General features: G+C 48.9%; 1 long non-coding RNA gene across 1 annotated transcript; it reads left to right on the forward strand.

Annotated features, from left to right (window-relative positions):
• The first annotated feature begins 5,999 nt into the window (after positions 1-5,999).
• LOC150062549 (uncharacterized) lies at positions 6,000-13,296 on the forward strand. Its single transcript, XR_016535884.1, has 4 exons — positions 6,000-6,106; positions 12,289-12,537; positions 12,837-12,934; positions 13,109-13,296. It is a non-coding gene; the product is annotated as an uncharacterized LOC150062549 (long non-coding RNA).
• The last annotated feature ends 11,310 nt before the right edge of the window (positions 13,297-24,606 follow it).

The following is a 24,606-nucleotide window of genomic DNA, read 5'->3' on the forward strand; positions in this document are numbered from 1 at the left end:
GTGGGGAGATTTTTTTTACTTATTTGATTCTCCTCTTCCTCTTTTTCCTCCTCCTTGGAATTGGAGATTGACCAATCTTGAGCTAAGTCCCCTCTATTTGATTTTTTTTTTTAATTTTTGTTTGGCTTGAACTCAGAGCCAGGGAGCTGTCCCTGGGCTCTTTTGCTCAAAGTTAGCACTCTGCCACTTGAGCCATAGCTCCACTTCTGGTTTTCTGGTGGTTAATTGGAGATAAGAATCTTACAGGGATTTTTTTCCTTCCTGAGCTGCTTCAAACCATGATCCTCTGATCTCCGCCTCCTGAGTAGCAAGGACCACCAGCTCCTCTACTTGATTTTTACATTGCAAATATTCTTGTCTTCCTCTTCCTAAATATTGGTACTTTCATACACACACACACACACACACACACACACACACACACACACACACACACACAAAGAGTATAAATATTTAGAGTGAAATGCTTATGGGTTGATACAAAAGAAACAGAAGGATTTGTTCTTTTGTCTTACAAAGTATGATATTTATACCCCCAATCCAAGGATCTTTTCTTCTTTCTTTTGATGGACTCTCACTATGTAGGCCAGGCTGGTCTGCAACTCATGATCCTCCTGCCTCAGTCTTCTGAGTGCTGGGATTATAGGCATGAACAACCATACCTAGTCCCCAGGGACCTGTTTTAATTGATCATGCCACCATCAGAATGTACACTTCTGTCCTTGGCTGTGGGTCACCATAGGCATGATAAACAACTGATGCCTGTCTGGGAGGGAGGGAGGGAGAGAGGGAGGGAGATTCTTCACTGAGCCTCTGCAGTCCTTGGAAGAGCAGTAGAGTTTGAGAGACAGGGCTGGAAGGCAGGTCCTTGAGTGGATCAGTGGGAACATGGCAGAGGATAGGGAAGGTCCACAGGAGGTGAAAACTGGCTGACAGTGGTTGTGGGGTTGGGGGTGGGATGGGTGCTGTCCATATCAGGGCAGATGTTACTTGTCCTGTTGAGTAGAAATCATTCCTGGGTTATGATTCTCTGAGGTGGTTCCCTCCTCTCAAGCCATATTAATGACCATGGTGAAGACACAGGTCGCCGCCACCCCTTTGATATTTTAAAGTCAAAGTAAAGGGGTGAAGCAAATTCAAAATCCTGGGTGATGGAATCCACTACAGAGGGGTACAGACAGGCCAATTTGCTCCTTTCCCAGGATCCCGATGAGCAGGTGGAGAAGTACCTACCCCAAAATGCAGAGAAAATAGAAATCCCATGGGGCAGGGAGCATAGCCTAGGGTTAGAGTGCTTGTCTAGCTTGCATGAAGCCCTGGGTTCAAGTCCTTGGTACCACATACACAGAAAAAGCCAGAAAAGGTGCTGACGAACGCAGTGTCTCCTGCCTTGGGTACCCCCTCCTGCCTGGGCAGAGCCCACCCAGAAGAGAGAGCCTCACAGGTCTGGAGGACATGTGGGATGGGCTATTAGGGGGAGAAAGTGGAGTTCAAGTAAGATGGCTGACCAGGCAGCCTGTGTTTGCTTGCCCCTTCCCTTGACTGCTGGTTACTGGCCCTTTGCTCTCTCTGCCTCGTGCTGCCAGCTGCCCTGAGCATGTCTGTGCCCTCAAAAGCAGTCTACACTGGGCCTCAGTAGCTCACGCCTGAAAGACCTCGCTACTCAGAAGCTGAGATGGGAGGATTGCAGTTCGAAGCCATCCCAGGAAGAAAAGTCTGTGAGGCTCCAGTTAATCACCAAAAGCCAGGCGTGGTCGTCTGGCTCAAGTGGTAGAGCACCAGCCTAGCCTTGAACAAAAGCATGAAATAGTGCCCAGGCCCTGACTCCAAGCCCCACTGCCATCCCAGCCATAAAAGCAAACACATCTGCGGCCTCTGGAATTCTCCCTCCTTCCCTCCAGACTCGCATCTTCTCTGTGATGCTTAGGAAATGCATTGCTCATATACCCTGCTAATTATGCTCGATTATGTGGATTATTTCCACTTAAGCATAATTATTTCCATTTTAGCCTAATGATTGCACTAACACATCTACTTCTCCTTAACTGTGTGTCACATTAACTTGGTTACCAGTTGTATTTAAGGCAGTGAGAAAATAGGAAGGAGAAATATGGTTTCCTTTCTTCCTTCTTCTTCCTCCTTCTTCTTTTCCTCCTCCTCCTCCTCCTCCTCCTTCTTCTTTTGTACCAGTCCTGGAGCTTGAACTCAGGGCCTAGATGCTGTCCCTGAGCTTCTTTTCTCCAAGCTAGGTTGGCTTCATTCAGTTTCTTACCTTGGACATTGTCATTCCCATCCAGCCCTCTCCAGGTTTCTAGGAGAGTCCCAGGAAGAGGTTTCTTGCTCCCCAATACCTCTCAGTACGTATATGTTGAGGTTTCTGTGTTCTAGTTACCAAAACCAGGTAAATGGGCATCAGTAGCTCAGGCTTGTCATCCTAGCTACTCCGGAGGCGTGATCTGAGGATCAGGGTTCAAAGCTAGCCAGGGCAAGAAAAGTCTATGAGACTCTTCATCTCTAATTAACCAGCAAAAAGTTGAAGTGAAGATGTGGCTCAAGTGATAAGCACTGGCCTTGAGTGAAAAAGCTGAGGGATGGTACCCAGGCCCTGAGTTCAAGTCCCAGTATAGGCATGCATACACACAAGCATGCACGCACACTCCCTGCCTCCCCCCCCCCCCCGCCCACCACACAGAATCAGAAAGGAGGAAAATCTGTTGCTGATCTCATGGGCTTTCCAATCCAGCCAGGCTGAAGTAGGTACAGATGTAATGTACACATAATAAGCATTTGTTGAGCTCCTACAGTATACAAGGTAGTGTGCAAAAAGAACTTTTCAAACACTACCTTATTTAACCCAAGAACGACACTCTGGTTGTCCCTGTTTTCACCTTTAAGGATACCAAGGTTTAGACAGGTGATGTCACTGGGCACAGGCCCTGGCTGGACTTCGTGCAGCGTGACTCAGGCTGTGGTCCTCATTGCTGCTTCCACCGGTGGTGACAGCTCTGTGAGAGACTGAAATGAGCTACAGTGATTCTGAGGAACACAGAGCCAGTGATTGTAGAGGTTCTTATTTGGCTGTCAGACCCTATGGTTCTGGGAATACACACGCCACTGTGTATATATGATGTCCGTGGATGGGGAGCGTGGACTTGGCTCTTCTGGATTCTGCCCAAGGCTGAATGGAGGGCTTAGTCCAGGTGGAAGTCTGGTGCGGTGACCTAGCTAGGGAGGGAAGGCCCTCCCCCAGGCTCCATCACTGATTGGTGGGGTTCCGGAGAACTCAGGGTCCTGGCCTCCTCTTTGATGTGGGTCGGAGCTATGCTGAAAGCCCCCACAGCCCTTTTCCTGGGGATCCCTTTTTCAGTACTGCCCTGGCAGGACAGTTCATTTCTTTAAAGCCAGCCGGAATGCATGTTTTTCTCTCAAGTGTGGAAGTTGGATCTAAAATGTAAACACATATGAAACCATACCAGGTGATATCAGTATGTACTCAGAAAACTTGCTAAAGGATGTGCAGGGGGAGAGAATTCCGTGATGTAACTCTTCTGAACAATTGACAGTTTAACAAAATGAATACAAGGAAGCTGAGTGAAACATGGGATTTGTGGGGAGGTGGAGGAGTAGGTCAACAGGAGAGGTGACAGATAAATGGAGAAGGAAGAGCATGCAAATACAGTGATTATAGACAATGTGCATCAATGTTCATTATGTGAACTGTGAATGTGGGGGTAGGGATGGGATGGGAAAGATGGGGGAGAACAATGGAAAGGGTAACACCCATCAAGATGCATTATAGGGGCTTGGAGTGTGGCCTAGTGGTAGAATGCTTGCCTAGCATACATGAAGCCCTGGGTTTGAATCCTTAGTACCAAATACACAGAAAAAGCTGAAAGTAGTCCTGTAGCTCAAGTGGTAGAGCGCTAGCCTTGAGCAAAAGAAGCTCGGGGACAGGGCCTAGGCCCTGAGTTCAAGCCCCAGGATGGGCAAAAAAAAAGTTGCATTGTACTCATGACCTGACTTATGGAATTGAAACTCCTGTATACAACTACTTAAATATATATGTATATAATTAAGCGTATAATAATTAAATTATATATCTAATATAAATAAATTATTTAAATAATAAAAAAACATTGGGCCAGGAGCATGGCCTAGTGGTAGAGTGCTTGCCTAGCATGCATGAAGTCCTGTGTTCAATTCCTTAGTACCACATACATAGAAAAAGCTAGAAGTGGTGCTGTGGCTCAAGTAGAAGAGCAGTAGCCTTGAGAAAGCCCAAAGACAATGCCCAGATCCTGAGTTCAAGCCCCAGGACTGGCAAAAAGAAAGATTAAAAAGGGGCCGGGAGTTTGGCCTAGTGGTTAAAGTGCTTGCCTAGCATGCATGAAGACCCGGGTTCAATTCCTCGGCACCACATACATAGAAAAAAGCCGGAAGTGGTGCTGAGGCTCAAGTGGTAGAGCTCTAGCCTTGAGAAAGTTCAAGGACAGTGCTCAGGCCCCGAGCTCAAGCCCAGGACTGGCAAAAAAAAAAAAAGATTAAAAAAATGCATGTGTATATGTGTGTGTGTGTATACACATTTCTTAACATATATATATATATGCGCATGTATGCTGGGAGAAGACCTCTAGCATTAAGTCTGCTGGTAGGGTGGGGAGTTTGGTTATTGTGTTTTGTTTGAACCAGGCCCTCATCATGTAGCCCAGGCTTGCCTCACACTCATGATCCTTCTGTCTCAACCTCCCTGAGTTCTAGACTCACCAGTGTGTGCCTCTACCCAGCAAGGGGAGTCCTATAGTCTGTGACATTGGAAGGTGACATCCTGCCTTCTGTGCCATATCCTGTGGGCTAGCAGTGAATGACAAGTCTCGCCTTGCTGAAGGAGGGGACACACAAAGCCCAGCGCTCCAGGCACCTGGGAGGTGAGGGTCGTCTCTCACCTGTTCTCACTCCATTTGTGGTTATCTGTCCTTGTCCTTCTGGCTTTTTGTCATGTCCACATGCCCTCCAGAGGCATTTGTGACATTTTTCCTGCTCCCTCCGTTCCTGCCATGGTCTAGGAGTTAATAGAGCCATGGACAGGATGATGGTTAAGTGTCCTGGGGATTTTACAAATGAGAAGCAGTGCCAGGGGCCCTGGTGGCAGGACTGGCAGCAGGGAGGTGAGCCCTGGCCCCGGGCACTTGGTTCTGCGTGTCTATGTGTTCCTGATGCATTCATGCAGACAGTAGGAGGCCAGGTGTGCTGAGATGGTTTTTCCCCTTGTATATCAGGACCATGCCGGGAGCTGACACGGTCATGGTCGTGTCATCCTGCAGGGGACAGTCCCTACTGCACCCTGGGCACACTTACAGGGAAGAAGGCAGATGCCCCATCTCTTCTCTAAACTTCATTCCTGGTTGTGGGGAAACACCCTCGAGGTGGCTGGAGGGACAAGTGGGCAAAGTGTATGTGAGTGCAGAAGGAAGGACAGGGCAGACACTCGGGGTAAGCCCAGAAGTGGGTAGGGCCACTAGATAGTGAAGCAGCTGCTGCCATACCTTACTTTGCTGGGAAAATTGGGGGAGCAGAATGTTATCTCCCATGGATACCTCTAGAGGGGCCCCTCAAAATGCCAGGTAGGAAGATTTATGGGAAATCTTTGTTCTATCTGTCTGTCTCTATTTTTGTGCTGGTAATGGGGGCTTTTCTGCTCAAGACTGGTTTTCTTCCACTTGAGCCACAGCTCCATTTTCAGCTTTTGGCTGGTGAATTACAGATAAGAGTATCACAGACTTTCCTGCCCAGGCTGGCTTTGAACCTTGATCCTCAGATCTCGGCCTTTTGCATAGCTAAGATTACAGGCATGAACCACCAGTGCCTACCTCCTGAGTCTTTTGGATAGCTGAAGATTTATCCCTTCCTGTACCAAACTTTTGAATTGTGCCGTGTTTGGTTGGATATCTTTTTAGATGGTAACTGGTGCTTTCTTTGTGTCTTGACACAGAAGGGAACAATTTCACATCTTCCTGGGAGCCCTGTCACCTGAACGAGAGTTTTGAGCAACAGTGAAAAGGCCTGGCCTCAGACCATAGGGCTTGTCAAGCCATAGAAGAGGAGATTGGTAAGTAATTCCATTGTTTGTATTGATCTCTGTCTCTGCCTAGTCTTGAATATGAATCAAATTTTAGCAAGCCTCTGAGTTGCTGCTTCTGAATCACCACAGGACTAGAGCGCTATCCATAGTTAGGTTAGCACTGTGTGTAAATGGGAATTCAAGGCTGACTTATCCCCACCCCAATATCAGAATAAGGGGGTGCCCTTCAGAAGGCAGAATTGCTTTGAGAACTCACTTCCATTTTAGTGTTAGCTATAGTATTTCCTCCATACAGAATTTCAGCTGTCAGTGTCAGCTGTGGGACTAAAGGGAGTTTGTCCAGGAATTGTATTAGTGTAAACAGAATTGGAAGATTTTAACAGAACATGAAGCCAGGGAAGTGGGGAGGGGTGACAGCACATTCTATGGGAGGGCAAGAATGGGCGAATTCATTGTTCTTGTTGTTTTGGTGGTGGTGGTCGTCATGTAGTGTGTGCCAGTAGTAGAGCTTGAACTCAGGGCCTAAGCACTATCTCTTAGCATTTTCACTCAAGACTCGCACCCTACTATTTGAACCACAACAGCATTTCTAGCTTTTGGGTAACTGGAAATAAGAATCTCACGGAATATCCTGTCCAAACTGGCTTTGAATTTTGATCCTCAGATCTCATCCTCCAGAGTGGCCTGAACCATGACACTTGGTGAGGAGTTGGCATTGGGGCTCTTTCAGACCCTGGCTTTTTCCCTCAGTCCCATTTCAGTTGCTTGGTGAGTTTGTGACTCCAGGAGTTTGTTTGATCAAATGACTGCAAATTTGGCTTGAAACTTGGCTTGAAACACCAAAACTTTATTCCCTCATGGTTCTGAAGGCCAAAAATACGAAATCCAGCAGAGCTACCATCCCTTTTGATGTGCTAGGGAAATGTCCTATCTTTTTCTAGCCTGTAACAAGTCTGCCCACTTCCCTGGGCTCGTGGCCATGTCACTCCAGCCTCAGCTACACATCTGTGTGTATCTCTCAGATCTTTCTGCCTCTGTGTATAATAAGGACATGAGTCACTGATCATAGAGCCTCAGATGATCCAAGATAGCCTGAAAATCTTAACTTCATGGTCTTTTCAAAGATTCCCTGCTGGAGACTGAAGAATTGAGATGGGGAAGTGGCACTGTGGCTGAAAGTGGTAGAGTGCTAGCCTTGAGCTGAATAGCTTAGGGAGAGCACCCAGGCTCAGAGTTAAAGCCCCATGATTCACAGGCACAAAAGAACTAAGGTGGAAAACCAGCTTTTTCCTGCCTGGCCACAATATGGGCTGCAGCTAAAGGGTTCAGACCAGAGTTGGTTGCCCTGAGGCCATTGTTGAAACTGCTGTGGCTATTGGGCCTTTCCCTCCCTGAGGACCCAGCTCTCTGCCCCGCCCCCCATTATGCTGGGTCAGAGGTTCGCTGCAAACAAAGGTGAGAGAGGGAGCCATGTCTGCTCCCAGCACTGAAGTCAGGTGGCATGGACGCCCCACATTGGCTCGGTCTGTAAAGTGCCTGTCTCCTTGAAGGTGTGGTTACTTTGGAGTGTGGCCTTGCCAGCCCCAAGCAATCAACTTACAGACAAAGCTGGGGGAGTTGAGGTCACTGCTGACTTCCACATTAGATGAGCTCAGAGGCTCAGAAGACGCTGTCCCAGGAGTGGATTCCCATCTCAGAGGCGGGAGGCAGGAGTCCAGGCAGCAGAATCAAAGCCAGGGATGAGGCCTGAGGCAGTGGCAATGGTGCGAATGGTAGTTGGTACCAGAGGTAAAAGTGGGTGCAATGCTGTCTTCAAGAAGGGAGCGCCACTGGGTGGCAGGGAGGTGCTGGGGCCAGGACAGGCGAGCTGTGACTCCCCAGCTCACCACCAACTCCAGGTGAGTTGGGGTTCTGAGGGGTCCTGTCCAATACCAGCAGCCTGTGGATATGCAGCCTGTGGGTGTGCTTGGAAAGCCATTTCTCTTTCCATCCTGGTGCTTGGGCTCTTACCTGCCGGCCTGTTTGTTCAAGGTCTCCCTTGATTTGCCCAAGTTCCAAAGGAGGCTCTGTTCCTCTGCCACCAACCAGGGTTTTCCTGACACATCCTGGAGGGGAGAGATAGTAGGGCAGGCCACCTGCTTGGGGGGCACAGCAGGAGATATGGGGGTACAGAACATAGTCTCGTTTTTCTCATTTTCTGAGGTTAGCCCAAAATGGCCAGATCTCTGTCCTGCCTTATTCCCCTCCTGTGCATTGGCCTTTTCAAAGTCTCATCAGAGGCCAGTTCTCTGTGGTTTGGTGACCACAGGCTCAACCCTGGAGAGGAGTTTCCTGAGCAGGTGAACTCCCACCACAACACTGGGGTTCCCGTTTTGTGTTCTTTTTCTTTTTCTAGAATTATGAAGTACGGCATAATACTGGGAAAAGTCAAGACTTGAGTTGTAGATGAAGTTGAAGGCCTGGGCCCACTGGGCAGTGGTGACTCACACCAGTAACTGCTCCTAACTGCTCAGGAGGCTGACATCTGAAGAGCAAAGATTCAGACCAGGCCAGGCTCGGTGGCTCATACCTGTAATCCTAGCTACTCAGGAGGCTGAGATCTGAGGATTACAGTTCAAAGCCAGCCTGGGCACTAAAGTCCTTGAGACTCTTATCTCCAGTTAACCACTAGAAAACCAGAAGTGGCACTGTGGTTCAAAGGGTAGGGCGGTAGCCTTGAGCTGAAGAGCTCAGGGACAACACCCAGGGCCAGAGTTCAAGCCCCACGACCAACCCCCCTCCCCCCCAAAAAAATTCAAGCCAGCGTGGCAGGACAGTCTATGAGACACTTACCTCTAGTTAAGCACCAAAAAGCCTGAAATGAAGCTATGGCTCAAGTGGTAAAGTGCTAGCTTTGAGGGGGGTGGGGGTGAGGGGGAAGCTCAGAGACTGATCCTAGGCCCTGAGTTCAAGCCCCAGGACTGGCACAAAATAAAAGGACTTTCCGTTTTCTGTCCCTTACTCCCCTAAGTCCCTAAAGATAGCTGCCATGTATCTGTCCTGGTTGTTTTCCTCACCCTCCCATCTCTTGAGGCCTTTTCTGCCAATTACCCATGGCCCCTGTGGTAGCCAGAAAAGTCTCTGGGGGTCTGAGGGCTTCTGTACACGTCACATTTCTGCAGGGCTTGCTTGTCTCAGGGATCGAGGTCCCCCTCCCAAGGCAGGGACCTTACTTGTCCCAAGCCTCTCACAGGAACAGGCAGCTCTGTGCTCTGCCCTCTTCCATACCTTGATCCTTCTGATCCTGGGAGGGGCCTGATGGCAGTCTCAGTCAACTGTTGGCCTTCTTGATTGCACTGTCTGCCCTGCCAGGGACCCAGCTCCCCACCCCTGCCCTCCATGGTGGCCTGGTTCCACTGGTCTGGCAGCCTCCCAGGACCAGGAATGCAAAAAGTTGTTCTTAGGGGTGAGGCTTCTACTTAGGAGAGACAAAGAATGTGAGAGCTCATTGTCACCTGAAAAGCCCCTTTGGGCCTTGACCTCTGAGATCCCAGGTTGTGTGTTAAGATTGTTATAGAGACTGCAGCACCAGGAGCTCAGGCCTGACATCTTAACTTTGAGCGAGAAAGTGAACAGTGCCCAGGCCCTCTGTTCAAGCCCCAGGACGTTCACAAAATCAAAAGAAGTTTGTGACCGGGCACTAGTGGTTCGTGCCTGTAATCATAGCTAGTCAGGAGGCTGAGATTTGAGGACTGCAGTTCAGAACCAGCCCAGGCAGGGGAAGTCTGTGAGACTCTTAGCTCCAGTTAACTACACACACACACACACACACACACACACACACACACACACACACACACACACACACACACACACACTGAAAGTAGAACTGTGACTCAAGTTGATAGAGCACTAGCCTTGAGCAAATAATCCAAGAGGCAGCCCTAGACCCTAAGCTCAAGCTCCAGGACTCATACAGAAAGAAAAAGAAAGAAAGAAAGAAAGAAAGAAAGAAAGAAAGAAAGAAAGAAAGAAAGAAAGAAAGAAAGGAAGGAAGGCAGGCAGGCAGGCAGGCAGGCAGGCAGGCAGGCAGGCTGGGAGTTTGGCCTAGTGGTTAAAGTGCTTGCCTAGCATGCAGGAAGACCCGGGTTCGATTCCTTGGTACCACTTATATAGAAAAAAGCCGGAAGTGGTGCTGAGGCTCAAGTGGTAGAGCTCTAGCCTTGAGAAAGTCCAAGGACAGTGCTCAGGCCCTGAGCTCAAGCCCAGGACTGGCAAAAAGAAAGAAAGAAAGAAAGAAAGAAAGAAAGAAAGAAAGAAAGAAAGAAAGAAAGAAAGAAAGAAAGTTCGTTTGTTACCAGTCTCGATGTCATCACTGTTACCCCAATGCTCTGCTTTCCAGTGTGATCTTCAGAGCTGGAGAGCTGGGTAAGCTCTGAGGCTCCAGGTCACTTGGCTAGGGACAAGAGAGGTCTGGGTCCGCCTGGTCACCTTCTCTGGCTGAGGTTAGGATCCCAGAGGCCCCTTGAGAGTCCCCAAAGCCTAGCTATTGGGAGGAGCTGTCACCACAGTGTCCTTCTGGGCTACCATGACATCAGTGAATTCAGATGGCCAGTTCCCCAGGACTAGCCACAGACAGAGGTTGTTCTCAGGGTGTGGAGAAACTTCTGGATCACAAAGCTTAGTGACCTTTAGGCCTCATCCCCAGCCACACCTAGCATATCTCTAGGCACTGGCAAAGGCCAGGAGGACAAAACTGTCCTTCTGTGATGAGGGAGGGAGGGGGCACCTCTCTCTCCAGCCCTGCTGGCTGTGGGTGGGTGGGGAGGGGTAGTCTCTTTTGTTCCTTTCCCAAAAGGCTGACCTCATGGGTTCATTGGGGCTTTGGTTGACTCACCCAACTGTAACCGCAAGCAGCCTTCCTACTTTGGGGGATCCCAGATGACTTGTCATGGGACTTGGTATGTAAATTCAGTAGATTTCACTTTTGCTAAATGGGAGCCAGAACTTCTCCACTTTCATGGCATGGCTTGGTGAGCCCTCCCTGAAGGTGTTTGAAAACACCAAGAGTTTTCTTTTTGGCTGGTTTAGGCCTTGGCCCAGAGTTAGGGGATGATCTCAGAGATGGAGTGGTCTGATGGTGATGGGGGGATTTTCTTAAGGTCTCTGACCTGGGGACTCGTGTGCGAGGCAAGCAGAGGCCTGGCTATGCTGGAGCGGAGGGGTAGGTCTCCAGATGGAAAGCTTAGGGACAGCGCCCAGGCAAAGTTAAAGCCTCAAGACCCACCACACAGACACACACACACACACACACACACACACACACACACACACACACACACACACAAAAGTGGGTTCTACTTTTCCTAAGGGGAGGCCTTAAGGGTGTAGTACTCACATTGCACCCTCAAGCCCTCAGCGTGCCCACACTTCTCTTCTTAGGCCCTCTTTTCCATTCTGCAGTCGCTCCCAGTGGCTCTGCTGCTTGCGCCTGCGCAGAGCAGTGGTTGGGACTCCAGAGCTGGCTAGGCCCCGGCAGGACCGTGCCCATGACCTTCCACCCAGACAGGGCTGTGCTCCCTGCTCAGCACTGACGTCTGCTGCGGGCATGCGAGGCACTGGGTAAAGGGAAGAGAAGTGTAATCTGCCTGCTCAGGGTTCTTGGTCCTGTGTAGCAAGAAAATAAACCAGTGCACGGTGGTGCTGGCAGGCCTGCTTCCTCAGCCTCGCTGTGCCTGATGGATGCACTGAGCCGTCTTCCTCTCACCGCAATGGCACCCAGGTGCTTGGACTGGAGGGCAGGAAGAAGAGGGACGAGTGGCTCTGTGTATGTTCAGACTGGGGGTGTGTGACAAAAAGTATTTGCTGAATGGGCTGCTCCCCCTGGGTCGTGTGTGTGTGTGTGTGTGTGTGTGTGTGTGTGTGTGTGTGTGTGTGTGTGTGTGTGTGTGTGCATGTGCTTGCAGTGTGTGCATCCAGGTACTGGGTGGGGCTTGAACTCAGGGCACTGTCCCCTGGCTTTTTCTTTCAAGGCTAGCTGTCTACTGCTTGAGCCACAGTCCCATTTCCAGCTTTTTGTTAGTTTATTGGAGATAAGAGCCTCATGGACTTTCCTGCCCAGCCTGATTTCAGATTTTGATCCTCAGGTCTTGGGCTTCTGAGTAGCTAGGATGACAGATGTGAGCCACCAGTACCCAGCTACAGCTCTTCTTGTCTTTACCTGTCCATAGCCTTGAAGAATTTTGAGTCTTCTGCGTGGCAAGAGAGGGAAGGAGGAGACATCCAGAGAGAAAGAGCTGCAGGGATTCAGCCTGGCCATCACTGCACAGCCTGGGCTCCTGGCCCCACCCAGCTTCACTGCCCAAGGGCGCAGTCGCTTTAGGCGTTTCCTCTCTCCCTTCCCTTCTTCCTCACCCTTTGTTCTTTCTGTCCAGCTACTTTAGGTTCAGAACACCATGACTCAGAAGAGGGGGAGACAGGTGAGTGCACACCTTTGCTGGCGGGGAGCCCAGCTTCTAACAGCTATGCCAGGCCCAAGAAGGCAGGAAGCAGAGCAGGTCATACAGGTGGGGCCAGCCCGCCCAGATGCCAGCCCACAGGCTACCAGCCTATCTCTCTGCTGGGCCTCAGTTTCCTGGCACTTCCAAGGACATTCACAGCATGAGAGAAAATAAATGCTTTTAGGATTCTGTAGGAGAGGGAGGACCATGAATTGGCTTGGAGACAAATTTGTTGTTTGTGCGGCTTTGGCCTTAAAAAAGGTATTTCTGGCTTCCAGGTTCTTTCTGAGAGGCATCTTTCTCTAGGAGCCGTGCTGCTTCCTGGCAGCTTGGGGATTGCCGATAGTGAGCCTTACCTGAGAGGACTCAAGGAGGGGTGAGTGGAGATGGAGGGCGGGGGCCACTTCAGCTCAGCATCAGGACCTTGCTCCCCCATTGCTATTCAGAGAAGCATGTTACTGCCACTTACTGGGGTGCTTTGCAACTGTGTGAAATATGGACATAATCTCTTGTTAAGGCTCACTTAATAGCCTTGCACCTGTAATCCCAGCTGTTCAAGAGTCCAAGATCTGAGGACACAGTGTGAAGCCCAGGCAGAAAACTCCATATGACTCATCTCCAATTAACCATCAAAAAAGAAAAGAAAAGTACAAGCATGGCTCAAATGGTAGAGCTCCAGTCTTGAGCTCTACCACTTTTTTTAAGCTAAGGGACAGCACCCAGGCCCTGAGTTTGAGGTGAGTACAGTGGCTCATGTCTGTAATCCTAGCTACTCAGGAGGCTGAGATCTGAGGATCGTGGTTCAAAGCCAGCCTGGGCACTAAAGTCCAGGAGACTCTTATCTCCAGTTAAAACCAGAACTGTGGAACTGGAAGAAAACCGGAAGTGGTGCTGAGTCTCGAGCTTCCTGACTGCTCAGCTTCCTGAGTAGCAAGGTAGCCAGGTTTACAGGCTTGAACCACCAGCGCCCAGGGTTTCTTTTTTTTTTTTTTCCTAAATGGTGTTTTACTATGTTGCCCAGGTTGAGCTTAAACTTACAGAGCTTGGATTGAAGGCATGTGCTAGCATACCTGGCTTATAATGTTGGGGTGTGTGTGTGTGTGTGTTTTGGGTAATTATTCTGGCCATAACACTCAGGACTTAAAGGTAGGTGTTCTATATCTCCAAGATAATCTGTTTTTGTTTTTTTTTTTTTTTTTTGCCCCCTTCTCTCTCTCTTTCTGGCCCCGCTCGCTCCGGCCCTGCTCGCTCCGGCCCCTCTCACTCCGGCCTCGCTGGCTCTGGCTCGGCTCGCTCCCGCACGCTCCGGCCCCGCTCCCGCACGCTCCGGCCCCGCTCGCTCCGGCCACCACTCGGTGGGCTCCGCTTGCTTGCTTTCGCTCTCTGTCGCTTGTTGCAGTCTCGTCTCTGCCACTTTCCGGCTTGGTTGTGTATGTGGGATACCGAGGAATCGAACCCGGGTCTTTGTGCATGCTAGGCAAGCACTTTAACCGCTAGGCCAAACTCCCGGGCCCAAGATAATCTGTTTTAAGGAAGGAAAATGTTTAAAACAGACTGGAAAACTTTATTTGAAACTGAAAAGAAAGCCATGAAAGTAAGGAAACTCCCCATTCAGGGCTGGGCCTTAAGGAGGAACTCCTACTTATCAAATTGATTACATTAAAGGACACAGCACATAGGCTCCTTCAGGTACAAGTGAAAAAAAATCTCCCCCTTTTTTTGGAGTCGTGGGACCATTGTGGGCCTGGGCTCTGTCCCTGAGCTCTTTAGCTCCCAGCTCCTGCCCTACTCTTGAGCCACAGCCCCACTTCCCATTTTCTAATGATTAATTGGAGATAAGAGTCTCAAGGTCTTTAATGCCTGGGTGGCTTTGAACTGCAATCCTTAGAACTCAGCCTCCTGAGTAGCTAGGATTACAGGCCTGAGCCACCATGCCTGGCTGTCACCAAACCCCCCCCCCCTTTTTTTTTTTAAATTACCTTTAAGTAGTTGTACAAAGGTGTCTCAATTCAACAAATCCGGTTGTGAGTTCAATGCATCTTGGTCAATGTTTCCCTTTCCATCATTCTCCCCTGTCGTTCCCAACCCCATCCTCATTTCTGTTCTTGGTGCTAGGGGAGAATCCAGGGTCTTAAGAACACTAGGTGAGCATCCTACCTCAGAACTCCGATACACAACCCCTAAATGTTCGTTTAATTTATGCCAGGTCTAGGACTTGAACTCAGGGCCTGAGTACTGTCCTTGTGCTTTCTCAAGGCTAGAGCTCCACTTGAGCCACAGCTCTACTTCTGGCTTTTTCTATGTATGTGGCACTGAAGAATTGAACCTGGCTCTTTGTGCTTACTAGGCAAACATTCTACCACTAGGCCACACTCCTGTCCCTAAATGTTAATTTTATAAGAATCAGTCCAGGAAGTAGACCTATGGCTCAGGTGATAAAACACCATCTTTTGGCAAAAAAGCCAAGCAAGAACACAAAGCTCTGAGTTGAAACCCCACTACTGGCACAAACAAAATGAAACAAAACAACCCAGAGGTGGGACAGTTTCCCCACTGGCTTCGCCCAAGGCTGTGACAGACGTGAGACATGAGGGTCCTGCGGTCCTGCTTGGCCCCCTGGGATTTCCCCATGTCCCCTCCAAGGTCATTTCCCACGAGCTCCTACCCAGAATGACCCAAACCAGTCCATGGCTGTGAGGTCCACACCAGAATAACAACAACAAGTTTAAATTGATTCAGAGTATGTGTGTGTGCACTCGTGTGTGTGCACACGTGTGCATGTGATTTCTTTTGGTACTAGAGCTCGAACCCCAGATCTGTGGGCCCTAAGCATGGGCTTCCCCGCTCCCCAGCCCTGCATGGCCCCTCATTAAATGGAATGCTTAAGGCAGAGACAGTTTTAGGCTGTCATGGCATCTGCTCCTAACTTTTCACCACTGGGGCAGCGAATACCCCAACCAGCATTTGCTGGTGGTTTTCAGACATTGAGCTTTTATTTTCTCCTTTTCAGGAATCTAGAGTTGGCAGCTGAACACCAGGAAGAAAACATGGTGCCCGAGGCTGAGTGAGGAGCCACAGCTCCTCTTAGTGCCAGGACTACACCAAGCCCCATGGCTGGGCCGCTTTCCTTGGTGCCTGGCAGAACTCTGGCAAAAGGCTTTTGAACGCTGCTGGCCGCAGGGTGGGTCCATCCGACTTGTAAATGATCCGCCTTTTCCCTAACATTTCCTTTCCTGGAAGAAATGCTGACCTCTCCCAGCTGGTAGCAGGCCAACCCTGAGTCCTGCTGCCCACCTTGGCGTGCGTTCCTCCCCCACCTTCTTCCCCATCCACAGAGGCAGCTGTGGACACACGAGAGGCCATCTGTGAGTGTTTCTTTGGCAGTGTCTTAGCTGGTTGTTGTGAGTACCAATGGAGGAAGCAATCAGCAAGTATACTGCTCTAGAAGTGCTGCACGTTGACCGGCCCAGAGGAAACGGACTGAGGTGGTGGTGGTGGTGATGGGTGTGTGGACACGCCATGTCCTGGGAAGCTGCTGTACCAGGCTGTGCTGTTGGGTGAGGGCAGTAGGGAGGGAGCTGGGGAGCTGGGGTGTGAGCTGCTTCCATGGACAGAATAGCACCAGCCTCCACCAAATTCAGAGCCTGATGGTGAGCCCTTGAAATCTGTGATTACCACCCAGGCACTGTGGCTCACGCCTGCGTCCTGGCTGCTCAGGAGACTGAGATCTGAGGATCTCAGTTCAAAGCCAGTTCGGGCTAGTGGCCAAGCACCAGCTTTAAATAAAAAAAGAGACAGCACACAGATTTTGAGTTCAAACCCCAGGATCAACAACCCACCCCCCAGGTGACATTAGGTCACTGGAAGGTTTCGCAGATGCATCTGCCTGGGACATCTCAGGCAGCTTGTTGTTGATTGCTCTTCTCTTTCCTCTTCCTCCTCCTCCTCCCCTTCTCCCCTCTTCAATACAGGGAATTAAAACTCAGGGCCTGGTGCTTGCTAGGAGGCACTCAGCCACTTGAGCCACACCCCCAGCCCTTTTTTTATTTGTTTTGGTGATTCTAGAGACTAAACCCAAGACCTCATGCTCTACTGCTTCAGCCCCAGCCTGTGACCTGACTGTGGAGGGCAGTGAGCCATTGGTGGCCTGCTTTGCTGCAGCTCCTGCCCACCCAGCCCACTCGGGCCATTCAGTGAAAGTCAGGGCCCCATGGAGAGGCCTTCTGGGGTTGGAGTCCAACCACATTCCCTCCAGGACAGACGGTCTTGATGTTGGAGGGGAAACACACACACACACACACACACACACACACACACACACACACACACACACACACACACACGAGATATACCCTGTGGGAGTTGTTCTTTTTCCTGAAATAGCCAGGCACAGAGAGGGCCGGCCTCAGAGGGTGTTTTGTAACAATGTGCATCGGACTGGCCGTGCCCTGTGCCCACGACTCCCTGGGCTCCCGGGGCTGGGAGCACAGCGTGGGCTGCCATGGGGCTCATGAAATGCCTGGAATGCAGCAGCAGTGATGGAACATGGGATCGCCTCAGAGTTCAGCCTACATCTTCCTCAGTTTCCTTCTAAGAATGTCCTTGCCCCAGGAACAGTTAATGCTGGACTGGCACATTAGAGGAGCCTCACGCTCAGCTTAAATCACCCCAAGTGCCTTCCATCCCCATCTAGCTCGCTTCTGCTTCCATCAGGGAGAAGTCACCTGTAGACACGTCTGGATGCCCAGTCAGGAATCCGAGCCAGCAGCTTCAGATAAAACCTATGTCCTTGGGGTGATTCAATTCACTTCTGCAATCTTTTGAGCAGCTGGGATATGTCCCGGCGCTTTGTGTCTGACAGAAGGAAATGTACTTGGGATATATTTAGCTCTTTATCTTTCTAAAGGTTCTAGGAGAGAGGAGAACAAGAATGGACTGGGGCAGAGAACAGCTGATTGATGCATATATACGCACATGCGCTCACACGTGCATATGCATATGTGCACACATGCACACATGCACACGCACACACGTGCATAGGCATACCAACAAGCACACGTTGCATTCTGCAAACCTGGGACGTTCAGGGGGAACAAGCTATATTACCACCTCGGGTCAGTATATTTCCTCTGGGAGGCACATGGGTAGTTTTCTCACTGGAAGTTTGGAGACAGACTGACTGTGTGGTTGAGGTCTGGGGCTGTAACTCAGGGATAGAGAGAGGGGTGGCTTGGAATTTAGCAGACGCTTAGCAGAATCCCTGGGTCTCATCCCAAGCACAAACAACAGAACTTCTTGATGAGACTTAATGTTAGAGGCCGGTGGAATCAGATGCCAGTCTCAAGTTTGAGGATAAGCATTTGACCTTGGCTTGGAGAATGAGGTTTAAAAATAGATGTGATTTTAAATATACCTATGCATGTATATTTAATATGCCTTGTGGTTTGTGCCAAGATTAATTTCACCGTTTTTTTTTTTGGTGTTGTATAGTTAGTTGTGCATGATGTTACCAATGGGAGAAAAGAGGCCAGGTTCTGGGGACAGAGCTTCAACACTAGAGCACTGGCTGTTGGCTCACAGCTGTAATCCTAGCTACTTAGGAGGCTGAGATCTGAGAATGGAGGTTTGAAGCCAGCCTGGGCAGGAAAGTCTATAACAGTCTTATCTCCAGTTAACTACCAAAAAGCTAGAAATGGAGTTGTGGTTCAATTGGTAGAGCACTAGCTTTGAGACAAAGGCTGAGGGTCAGTGCTCAGGCCCTACTTCAGGCCCCAAGTCTGCTCCCCCAAACACATACATACCATGTAGCATAGGAGTGGAAAGGGGCCTGATCCTATAATGGATCTTTCTGGACACTTCATTATCAAATAGCTAAAAGACACATTTCCAGTCTCAGCCACAGCTGCCAGATTCGGGGCCTCAGGAAGAGGCTGTGGGCGGTTGCTCAAGAGCCAGAGGCTGGCGAGACTTTGTTCATCCTTGCTTTCTGATGCCACCAGAAGAGACTCTGCAGAAAGCTCTCCCTTCCCGAGGGCCTGAGCAAGAGGAAGCAAGGGAGCAACAGGATTCTGGTCAACGGGTCAGACTCAGATGTGGGAACTGCCCTTGGGCTTGAGAGTAAGGAGTGGCCGCCAGCCCTGGGCAAAGTCCCTTAATGTAGGTGTCTCAGCAGGGCCAGGGTCTTCTATCTACTGGGGAGGCTCACATCTGAGGATTGCAGTTCAAAGCCAGCCCTGGCACTAAAGAACGTGGGACTCTTATCTCCAATTAATCACTAGAAAGCTGCGAGTGGGGCTGTGGCTCAAGAGTAGAGCAGTAGCCTTAAGCTGAAGGCTCAGGGACAATGCCCAGGCCCCGAGTTCAAGCCCCGTCACTGCCAAAATGAAAAACACACACACAAGTAGCCAGTGCTGCCAACTGCATTTCCAGCAACTCAGGAGACTGAGATACCAAAACCAGCATTAAAACAAACCAAAACTGAAGGAAGGAAGGGGTGAAAAAATCTCCCAACAGATTCCTTGTCCAGCCTCTGGAAGGAGGAAGTTGGGAGTAAGTCTGAAACCTGTGGATGTGGTGCCTATACTTGATGTGGGGACAGCGCCTCCTGGTGGCAGTAAGACACACTACCAGCACTGGTGGTGACCTGGAATCTGGGTGTGACGCTGCAGGATCTCAGACTGACTAAAGCCAGGAGGCCAACCCCGCTGGTAGATCGGCTCTTGGTTGTGCTGGTCTGGGAAACCTGCTGATCTCAGGATCAAAGTGTAAAGTCCTTGGGATTGCAAAACTAGCCAAGTAAAGAACATAAAGGCATTTCTGACCAACCTCATGGGAAGCAGTTCTGTTGAAAGAATGACTTGCCTACACAAGTAAGTCATACCTGTAATCCTGGCTTCTCAACTGGGTGAGATCAGAGAATCACAGTTCACAGTTCGAAGCCAGCCCGGGCAGGAAAGTCTGTGAAACTCTTATCCCCAATAATAACGAACGTACAGGGTAAAGTAAATTTGGGAGAGAGTAGTACATGTGCCTTTTGTTAGCATGCTAAAATCCACTGGCAGTGGGTCTCCCTATGACTGATTTTACAGTAGTGTTGATCATGATCAAGAAGTATTGTATTCGAGAATGATCATGTTAAGGCTGGGAGGGTGGAGTGCTTGCCTTCTGAGCACAAAGCTGTGGGTTTGATTCCTGGGTGTATTGAAAAAGCTGGAAGTGGTGCTGTGGCTCAAGTGATAGAATGGTCATATTATTAAAGAGAACCCTTGTACAACTAATGATGTTAATTCAAAAAGAATTAAAAAGTTGCTAAGTGCTTGTGGCCCGCACACCTGTTACCACCCTACCCAAGAGGCTGAGATCTGAAGGTCATAAGCCCGCCCCAGCAGGAACGTTCATGAGACCTACGCCAGTTCACCAAAAAAACTATAAGTAGAGTTGTGGCTCAAGTGGTGGAGCCCAAACTTGAGCAAAGAAAAAGCTCAGGAACAGCACCTAAGCTGCCAAAGCCCCAGGACCAGGAAAAAAAAAAAAGTAATATTGAGAATTCACTATCTTGAGATCTTCAATAAAACCCTTACTAAAACTTTAGCCTTGTGAGTCTTTGCTTCTTCTGTAACATCCTGCAATGCTTTTCATGAGTGGATCTGAAGGACCTGATTTTATGGAAATGGGGAAGCTAAGGGACCCCTCCTTTTCCTCTTTGCCCACTGCCATCCATCCTCTGGTGAGGAAGTTGCTCAGCCTGGACCAGCCGTTCAGTCATCTCACACTGTAAGAGGACTGCTGTTGACAAAACCTCAAAAACAAAAAGATTCATTGCTTATCTTTCTCGTAGGCATTTCTGACCAACCTCGTGGGAAGCAGTTCTGTAGAAAGAATAACTTGCCTGCACAAGTAGCTCACATCTTTAATCCTGGATATTCAACAGGGTGAGACTGAGGATCACAGTTCAAAGCCAGCCCAGGCAGAAAAGTGTGTGAGACGCTTATCCCAGGGTGGGCTAGAAGTGGGACTGTGCTCAAGTGGTTGAGCCCTAGCCTTGAGCACACAAGCTCGGGGACAGTGTCCAGGCCCCTTGACTGGTACACAACAAAAAATAAATTTGCTGTTTTACACAGGGAAATGAAAACCACGAAATAAACGGAAAAAGCAGAGAACCACCCCTCCCACCATATCTCATTTGAATGTGAAGTTACAAGATTGAAGAATAGGAGGAGGAGGCGGCCAGGAGTTTGGCCTAATGGTAGAGTGTTTCCCTAGCATACACAGTGAGCCAGGTTTGATGTCTCAGTACCACATCTATAGGAAAAGCAGAAGTGGTGCTGTGGCTCAAGTGGTAGAGCTCTAGCCTCGAGGAAAGCCCAAGGATAGTGCCCAGACCCTGAGGGCAGTCCCTAGGACTGGCAAAAAAAAAAAAAAAAGAATATGAGGGGGGACTATATAAATCTTCCTGCTCCTTCAAAATGGAACAAATATAGAAATGCTTCCTGAGTGAGTAGAACAGAAAAAATGAAGAGTGTCAGACAGAAAGGCCTGAAGGTGGCCTTACCAACTCTAAAACCATGGTGCAAAGACCCGAGTAGTTCACTAGGCTAACATGCCTGCACCCAGCTCAGAAAGTGTAAGAACTACAGATAAGAACTGCCATTTTGACTTGTTCTGTTCCCACCATGGAGCTTGAACTCAGGGCTGGGGCACTGTTCTCAAGGCTAGCATTCTACCACTTTCAGTCACAGCTCCACTTCTAGGTGTGTGAGTGTGTGTGTGTGTGTGTATGACTTACTGGAGATAAGAGTCTCCAATAGACCTTCTTGCCTGGGAGGGCTTTGCACCACAATCCTCAGAGCTCAGCCTCCTGAGTAGCTAGGATTACAGGTGCGAGCCACTGACAGCCAGCCATCTTGAGTTTTTTTGTTTTGTTTGTTTGTTTGTGGGTCATGGGGCTTGAAGTGGGCCTGGGCCCTATCCCTGAGCTCTTCAGCTCAAGGCTACCACCCTACCATTGAGCCAAACCCCACTTCCCATTTTCTAGAGGTTAATTGGGGATAAGAGTCTCAGGTCCTTTTTGTCCCCGGGCTGGCTTTGAACCTTGATCCTCAGATCTCAGCCTCCTGAGCAGTAGGATTACTGGTGTGAGACACCATGCCCGATGCCATCTTGAGTTTTTTTCCACATATTTTTATTGTAATTTAATGTAATTACATTATATTCACCAGATAGAGGGTACATTACTTCACATACATTGATACCCTTTCTCATGTCTTGGTCCCCATTTCCCACCCACCACCCCCTCCATCTTGAGTTTTTAACTCCGATTTCTTGCATAGAGAGGAGGAAATGTTTCTCTTTTCCATGTCTTCCTATTTTAACCCTGTTTGCTTGGATAAAGAAAAATACAAGGCATAATCTATGAACAAAACAAAATACATTCTGGCCATAGAAAGGCAGGAAATTCTGACATGTGCTTCAAGAGGAATGAATCTTGGGAGAACATACATATATATCATACACATACACACACACACACGCATGCTAAGTAGAAAAAGTCAGAAGAACAAATCCTGTTTAATAGAATCATCCAGAAGAGGCCAGTCCACAGGCTGGGAAGTAAATGAGTGGCTATGGGACTGAGGTGGGTTATTGCTTAAAGGGTTCCCCATTTCTGTTGGGAGTGATGAAAAGGTTTTGGAAATAGACCATGGGAGGTTGTACACTATTGCAGATGCTCTGTCCAAAGTGCTCTGACATTGTAGATTCAGGAATACTTACAAAAGGCTGGAGTGATAGCATGCATTTAACACACGGAAGACCCTGGGTTCACTTCCCAGGACCAAGTGGCTCAGGGATCACCTTCAACCCTAGCTTATTTCTTGGTGGCTATACGGAAGATGGGGGTAGGGTGAGGGGCCTTTTGGGTCCTGGTTCCTCTTCGTGGAACCTGGTATGCGTTGGGGGGAGCAAGCTGTGTCACACTCACCTTCAAATGGGGAAGTGAGCAGGGGGCCCCACCAGATTCCCCCCAGTGCACAAGGAAAGTCCCTCTGCTCTAGTTTATAAAACCTCATCCAGCTGGTTTAACCTCCTCTGGCTCCAGTCGCCAGAGAGGAGAGGAGAGCCCTGAGCTGGGTGAGGAGACAATGTGATCATGGAGCAGGACATGAGCTCAGATGGTGGAAATGTTGCTTCAAGCTTGAATCTTAGCAATCTGAAGTTCTGTGGTGGCATGACTGGCCCCTCCTTCCCTAGTAGTGGGAAGCACAGAAGTTCTTGACAGGTTTTCTTTCAACACAAAGAAAACCAAGCCGTCTCCTCATCCAAAGAACCTGTAAAGCACTGCTAACTCATGCCTGTAATCCCAACTACTCAGGAGGCTGAAGGCTGAGGATTCCAGTTCAAAGCCAACGTGGGTGGGAAAGTCCATGAGACTCTCATCTCCAATTAACCAGCAAAAGGCTGTAAGTGGAAGTATTGCTCAAATGGCAGCATGCCAGCCTAGAGTGTAAAAGCTAAGGGACCCATTCCAGCCCCAGTAATGGCTTGACAAACAAACAAAACAACAGTTAACCACTTTCCAGGAGCAAAACACTTTCATCTCAGCGGAGGAGAAAAGGGCAGGCTGGCTTGATCTGCCAGCAAAGCAGCTGGCTAGACCTTCCCTACATCCCTTCAATCCCCTCCCCATCCCCTGGCATGCTGCAGCTTCAGTGAGCACTGACCCCGGTGAGGGAAAGCTCATCAAGGCTGCTGCCATGCCATGTGCCAAGGCTCCGGGCTGGTTGCAAAACTCAAGTTGTAAAACTAGTTGCTGATAGCCTTAGTCCAAAGCTGAGAGGCTTCCATGACAACGTTGTAAGCCAGGCCTGTTTGTGGTCTGAAGTCCCCTCAAATGGAGGTCAGAGGACTTCTACGCAATCCAAAGTGACCCAGAAAGAAAGCATCTGCTCTCGTTTTCTGTGGAGCAAGTCTTGCTCTGTGTTTGTTGATGTTGCTGAGATTAGCTTTTAGTTATTTTTCCTCCCTGATTATAAAGGAGCATGCACTCATTCCAATTACTTATATTAGCTATTGCTTAGAAACATCCCAAATGTCCAGAAGCAAAAGAATGGATAAGTACCTGATGTAGATATTTGAATATTATATAGCATGAAAAGGAATTAACTACAGTGATTTGTAATCACGTGTAATAAACCATGCCTACAACCCTAGCTATTCAGGAGGTTATAATCCAAAAGATTATGGTTTAAAGATGGCCCACACAGAAAAGCTTACTAGACTCCATCTCTAAAATAGCTAGCAAAAAGCCAGACTGGGGGCATGGTTCAAATAATAGAGTACCAGCTGCTCAAACAAAGTTGAACAAGTATGAGTTCAAACTCTGGTACTCCCAAAAAAGAAGTTAAAGAAAAAGCAAGGAAGCTGGATATGAGCTACATGTGTCTGTAATATTGTACTTGGGAAGCTGAAGCAGGAGGATCTCAAGTTCGAGACTGCATAGTAGCAAGACCTCATGATAGCCATTATCAACAGCAAAGGATTTGTATGCCTGGATACAAACAACAACAAAACCTATTGCAATTGTTTTAAGAAGGGAGGAAAACTGGTGCCAATGGCTCATACCTAATCCTAGCTATCCAGAAGGCTGAGATCTGAGGATTGAGATTCAAAAGTAGTCCCGGCAGAAAAAGACTGAAACTATTTTTTTATTGTTGTTGTTGTTGGTCATGGGGCTTGGGGCCTTGGCACTGTCCCTGAGCTCTTTGCTCAAAGCTAGCCTCTACCGCTTGGAGCCACAGTGCCACTTCTGGTTTTCTGGTAGTTAAAGAGTCTCATAAACTTTCCTTCCCGAGCTGGATTTGAACCTGGATCCTCAGATCTTGGTAGCTACAATCATAGGTGTGAGCCACCAGTGCCCAGATAATGATTTTTAAAAGTTAGAGACACAAAAATCATCTTTGCCCTCTGGGAATCAAATATAAAATCAAACCTAACATATATCAAATTCAAAGAAACATCACTGGAAAAAGTCAGAGAAAGGCTGGTTCAAAT

This window comes from Megascapheus bottae, chromosome 6 (assembly GCF_031878675.1).
Source record: "Megascapheus bottae isolate mThoBot1 chromosome 6, mThoBot2.hap1, whole genome shotgun sequence".
Taxonomy (NCBI): domain Eukaryota; kingdom Metazoa; phylum Chordata; class Mammalia; order Rodentia; family Geomyidae; genus Megascapheus; species Megascapheus bottae.